The sequence below is a fragment of the Plectrocnemia conspersa genome, unplaced genomic scaffold, assembly GCF_051122295.1.
Source record: "Plectrocnemia conspersa isolate PC_06_02 unplaced genomic scaffold, ASM5112229v1 ptg000002l, whole genome shotgun sequence".
NCBI lineage: Eukaryota > Metazoa > Arthropoda > Insecta > Trichoptera > Polycentropodidae > Plectrocnemia > Plectrocnemia conspersa.
This window is the reverse complement of record NW_028277166.1, coordinates 20,989,614-20,996,704: the sequence shown is the minus strand read 5'-3', so window position 1 is coordinate 20,996,704 and position 7,091 is coordinate 20,989,614.

Below are 7,091 nucleotides of genomic sequence, written 5' to 3'. Positions count from 1 at the left end.
ACAAAATAGACTAGATAAAAACATGTTAACTAACATATGTTTGCAAATAAATTTGAATCATATATTCAATGTTATAAAATAGGATTTTAAATACTAAATTTAAATTCAGAAAACAGCTATATGTAATTATGAAATTAAATTTGCCGATGATTTACACATCCCTCAAGCATTTTCTGTGAAGTTTGGCACAACTTCTTTAAAATATATTGTTTTTAAAACTTTTAATGATTTACCAAAATCAACTAGAAACAATTGCAAAGAAATTAAAAACTAGTTTTTTGTCATTATGTAATTGTTATTTTTGTTTTCCTTTTACTTTGCATCTTATTTGTTCTTTTAAAATATTTAAGTGTACTTATTATATTTATCTAAATGTATACGTATTATATTTATAATTTTAATGTATTAAATTGTAACCGCAGAATGAGTTATTTCTTACTCATGCGGGATTACGTAAATAAAAAAATATTTTTCAATTTTTATATTTAACGCTTAAACAATTTCTTATTTATAAATGTATGATATAACATCAAATATTTTCGGTGAAATAAAGTTTAATGTAAATAAATTAACGCCTTACCTAATTATTCCACAAATTAACTTGTTAAATGTAGTTCTGACATTCTATATGATGGACATTATAAATGAGTTTTACTACAAATTTAATAGTATTTAAAAACTGGAGACAACAATACGATTACAAAAATATTTTACTGCAATACCCAAAATGTGTCCGCATGCGGATTGCGCCGTTATAATAAACAAGTTTCGAAAATTAAGCACATACACATGTGCAAATACAGTCGCTCGATCGTCGCATTTGTAAACATCGACCAAATAATACGCCTGTTCGATTTCTCGCTCGGCGATTCGACTTTCTACGTTTTGCAAGTACAAAATTTACAGTCAAATTTCTCGCCGCGAAGCGTACGAAATCTTCGAACGAAAGCAGGATGCTACGTTTCCGTAATTAGGTCGTTTACGCATTGTCGCCCATAAATATAATTATTTTTTAATTATATGTATCGATCGTAAAATAAATGTTTCTTACTTCTGATTAAAATATTTGAACCTTCTCGGAAGAAGAACGTCCTATGTCTTGCTTACAAAGAAGGTGTGAATACGTTTTGGTCTTAACAGCGTTTCAGGCGAGCATTAAAAAAAATCAATTTTAATTATTTTAATCGACTAATTGTTTTTTTTAATATATGACAATAAAAAAATCGCTTTCAGCGTTTAAATGAAAGAGCTAAAGTGCTATAACAAAGGGATGAATATAAAAGTTTTGCATATTTTTTTTTTGGGTTGTAAGATAACGAGAAAGCGCTCGGGCAGCCGTTATCGCTTCGACCCGTTTTCCAGGTAAAAGCGATACGATACGAAGCGCCCGCTTCGCCGCCATACTTCCATATTGAGATTGCGTTTTATTCAAAAAGTCAAACGGAAGATAATCTAATCGAGCGTTTTAATCCTTGGTTACGCAACGTAAATTATTACGTTCGGCAAAATTTTATTTTTAGATATCTGAATTCTGTGTAGCGTCGATCTGCGGGAAGCTAAAAGTATGGGGCGTGTGCGAGAGGGACGCGCGATGCAAAGGACGACGCCAGGAATTCAACGGTCGCAGGAGCGCGTCTATGATAGTTGCGTCATAGAAACCTGCGCTAGAAAGAGACGGAGCGACGCTTGTTAACGGTCGGGGCGCGTGTTGTCCCTACGCTTTGAACGCGTCGCTCGACCGAGGTCGTAGCGCAGCGGAAGGCGGCCATGTGCTTTTATATGGGACGCGCCGAAGAACTGCCAACTTAATAAAATCTACAAAAGTAATGCTAAAAAATATTGATTTAACTATAAACAAGAATATAAATTCAATTTTAATTTTATCTTCGTACACACATCGCAAAAAAGTATTTAGTCGAACGCTAACAATAATAAGAATTATATGTTACAAAATCGATTTCGCAACGATGTTCGACTGCAGTATTTCTTTTACAATTGTACAAAATTGCTAAATTAGTTCGCAACGCGTGTATCAAAAAAATTTGCTGACATTTCTCATTATTACAAGCCGGCAACGTTGCACTGCCGTTCCGTGTGGCGTTTGTATGAAGACGCGCGTCGCTGACGTGTAGATACGTCGATATGACGCTCGTACAAGGTTTTGCATGTTGATGATAAATAAAAACCACAATATCTTTCATATATAGATATCCTGTGAATAAAAATATATGCCAAATTGTTTAAAATTAATTACGCATTAGCACACATAAATAAATTGATATTCAATACTCGCTTATGTGCTTTACTGAGTTTCCCGCGTTTTTGTATCAAGAAAGCACAATAGCGCGTTCTCCATACATTATTACGAACTATGGAAGACAAACATCGATCGACATTATTCTAAGGATTTCTGTGACGTTTTGCATCAACGAGTTATCCAATGCACTAACACGTGCATAATGAGCTTGATCAATAGTTTTTTGTTGTAGCCAAACAAACAATATAATTAAGCATTTAAGCTAATTTTGATGCTTTTCAATTGTAATTTAAAACATTAAATTATTGCACTCATAAATAAAATGGCTTACAACATAGCTAAGCCTTTGTCTAGTCCTAATTTCATAATATATCCTAATTAATCGAGTGAATTTAGCTGACTTTTCGACATTTTTATTTTATTCCCAGATGATTTTGGATAATCATAAGTATTTGTTACGAGAAATCATAACTAACGACGTTTATTTATGCTAATTTTTCATCAATATCTCAAAAATATATGAATAAATATTGATCTTTACATTGTGTATATATGTTTAGTTTAAATAATTGTCAATTTAAATGGTTTTTTATGTCTTTAACTATTCAGTTGGTGCTCTAATAATAAACTTTAAAATCAATATCGATATATGTCACATAGTGAATGAGTTAAGATAACAATCACTTTTAATCATTTATTGAGTAATAACTCACAATAACTTTAAATATGTATTAGGATTTGCGTTGAAAATTTGTATGAATAAAACTTTATGATGAAGCGAACTTCTTAATTCAATTAAAAAAGTTCAATACAATTTTTTATAGTATATTGAAACACAATCCTATTTTTAATTTAAACAATGATAACTTACATTTTTATTAAATATTGTTCTACTTTCTGAGCATCGAGTTTGCAATAATTTAACTATTAGATTCAATTAATTTTTCTGTACTTTTATCTTTGACTAGAAATTCAAAATTATTTAACTGTAATCTTTATACTACTTGACACTTTTAATGTTCACATGATTCATAATATGGACTATATGTACTTTTTATTCCTATCAATGAAAATTTAAACGATTGTCTTATATTAGCTTCGTTTCTTAACAAAGCTTTAAAAATATTAGGTTTTGTATCGAGATTCAAAACAACAAACAAAAATAGTACATTATTCATATCGAAAAATACCGTTTAAAAATAGTTTTAAAATCTTTCATTTCAATTAAGAAACAATGAAAACATAGACTATGATTCTTTCTTCAACTTTGATATTATCTTGCATTAATTTTTTTGATAATGATATGCACTCACGTATCTTCATATTGTACTAGAAATTTAAAATTATTCTACTTTACACTTTTAATTTATACACGATTTATAATATGTACCATTTATTCCTATCAATGAAAATTTGAATGATTGTCTTATATTAACTTCGTTTCTAAACAAAGCTTTAAAAATGTTAGGTTTTACTATCTAGATTTTGTAAAACAATCAAAAATACTACATTCTTCATATCGAAATATACGGTTAAAAATTGTTTTAAAATCTTAAAACCTAGACTACAATTTTTTCTTCAGCTTTGACGTCATCTTGCAATAATTTTTTAGATAATGTTGTGTACTGAACTATTTAATTCACGTATCTTCATATTGTGCTAGAAATTCAAAATTAAACTCTTTTAATATACACGTATTAACTTAAAGCATAATATTGGACTATACATACTTTTTATTCTCGTCGATTAGTTTACAATTTAAATGATTGTTTGCCTTATATTAGTTTTATTATTTTAAAATGTTAGTTATTGTGTTAATCATTTTTAAAACAATCAAAAACAGTACATTATTCGTTAGTAAGAAGTGATTTTGAATATACACTATCTTAATTGAAGTGAAAGATTTTAACACATTTTTTAATGATAATTACTTATGAACTTTGAAAATTGTTTTAAAATCTTTCATTTCAATTAAGAGACAATCAAAACCTAGACTATGATTTATTCCTCAACTTTGATCTTATCATGCATTTATTTTTTTGATAATGATATATACTGAACCATTTAACTCACGTATCTTCATATTAATATTCACATTTTAACAGAATTCATAATATTGGACTACACATACTTTTTATTTTCATCGATTAGTCTTAAAATTGATCAAGTAGTGTACAATTTAAATAATTATTTGCTTTATTTTAACTCTATTACTTAAAAATGTTACTTTTCATGTTGAGAATTTGTAAGCCATTAAAAAATAGTACATTATTCTTTACAAAGAGTCATATTGAATATACAATCTGTTAATTCAATTGAAATAGTTCAACACGTTTTTTAACGATATACAAGCTTTTTTGTTAACAATATGAACCTCGACTACAAGTTTTTCGAGATACGAGCAAAAAAGCGTATCACATAGCTTAAAAATAAACTTTATTATTAATTTAGGTAGTATGAATTTACCATTTTAATTTCAATTTTCCTCTTTGAAATGGATTAATGACATTTCAATTGGAAAAATTGATTTAATATACGAGTAATTTGAGTTACAAGTTTCATCACGGAATGAATTAAACTCGTAAGTCAAGGCACCAATGCATTAATATAATCTGCACAACATTTAGCAATCATTGACTGACTAATTATCGAATTTGCAATGATTTTCCTGATTTATTATTGTTGTTTATAATTAATGAACTATAGAAAGATATCTAAAAAAACATACCTTACAGGAATATACTATGTGCTGCTAATTTCACTTATTATTTTATCTTTGTGTAAATAATGACATCTTGAATGTATTTAATAGTGCATTTTATTACTTTCGCCGATGGTCTTTAACGTATAAAATAATTAACAATTTAAATTATTGTTAATGTCTTAAAATTAAATCAACTATTCAGTCGGTGCTCTATTCATAAACCTAATCTCAATATTGTTATATGTAAAATTATAAAATTCTTTGGAGATAAGATATACTTAATTATTCATTGAATAGTATTATAAAGAATATGTTAATAAAATTCATACTTTTTGATGTTAAGTTGACTTTTGTGTTGAGTATTTAATAAATAGTTTATTCTTCTTCAGTAAGAAGTAAACTTAAATATAAAATCTCTTAATTCAATTGATTTTTAATGGTACATTATCTCTTTAAAACATGGACTATCATTATTTACTATATTTCTTTAACCCCTTCCCAGTTATGCCCGAGTTAACTTGGAAATTTGTATTTTTTGAATTTTGATCTTTTTGTTAAAAAATTAATTTGTACGATTTTAAAATGTTTTACAATGTCTGCATAGGAAAGGGTAGGTCTGTGCAAGAAGTTTTTGAGGCATTTTAAAAAAAGTGCTGTGACCGGGAAGTGGTTAAATATACTTTAATTACCTTTATATTATACTAGAAATTCCAAATTATTGAACTGTAATCAATATCCTACTATGCATTTTTAATATTCACGTATAAACAGAGACAATTTAAATGATTGTTAGTCATAACCCGGCTTAGGAGAAGAGGGGGATGTACCCCATTTTCATGGCCTTGTCATATCTTTTAATTTAAAAATATTATGAATTCTTATTTTAAGAAATCCTGTAATGTTGCACTTACAATGGTTTTTAGTTTGTTGTGTTAAAATGTGCATTTTGAAACAAAGAAAATCAGGCATAGCACAAACCCTTTTGGTCTCATCAGAAGTGTACTATAAAATACAAGGTTTTATCATCTAATTTTCTGTCAAAAAGAATGTTAATTTAATTAATAAACATAAGTTTTTTAAGATAGAAAAACAATATTAATTATTCATTATGTAATGTAAATAATGTAAGTGATTTAGAGATATTTTTTTATGGTATTATATTGGAACTATGTTACTAATGTTAACTTAAATTATTTAACAAAGCTTTAAAAAGGTTTGTGTTGCGTAAAATAATTCATACTTCTTTAGTATGAGATCAACTTTAACGTTAAAACCTTTTAATTAAGTTATTTTTTTATAGTATTTTACTTATAAACTGAATATTTTCATTAAAGCCTAGACTATGAATAAATATTTTCTGAGAAATTTGCAGTGATTTAATCTTAATTTAAATTTATTTTGGTATTATACTAGATATCTAAAATGATTTAACTGCAATCATTATTTTTAAAATTCACATATTAAGAGTTTATAATGTTAGATTGACCATAAAAAAATGACATAAAATTTTACAAATTATATTTTCGTCAAAAACAGTGATATCCTAAATATATTTAATATCAAACGATAACATGATTTCTGATTTATACTTTTTCACATTTCAATATCTGTATATAGCAGGGCTGTGGAGTCGGAGTTGGAGTCGTGGTGTTTTGGCCGGAGTTGGAGTCGTGAAAAATGAGCGACTCCGAGCATTTTTTTAAATTATGAATTTTTAATTGCGTATTAATGAATGTGTATAGGGTATGAATATTAAACATGTAGAAAAACACCAAAAATACCTGATAAAATTAAACATTTTCTGAGTCGGAGTGGAGTCGTGTTGTTGGTAAATATCGGAATCGTGTTTTTTTTTAATGACTCCACAGCCCTGGTATATAGTCTAAATGTCAAGCTTTTTATAGCAAAATTCTTCTTGGCTTTAAAATTTAAATTAAAAAGTGTGTTTGTACTTAATTAATGTGAAATTGTAAAATGATTTTTACCTTAAACCCGACGAAATATAAGCAAAAAATCAGATTTATTTATTGCATTTAATTCTGAATTCTATTTATACAAATATAATAAATTTTACTTAGTAAAATTCAAAACTGCTATAAATAATATACTCAATTTATTCATTTAAATCGG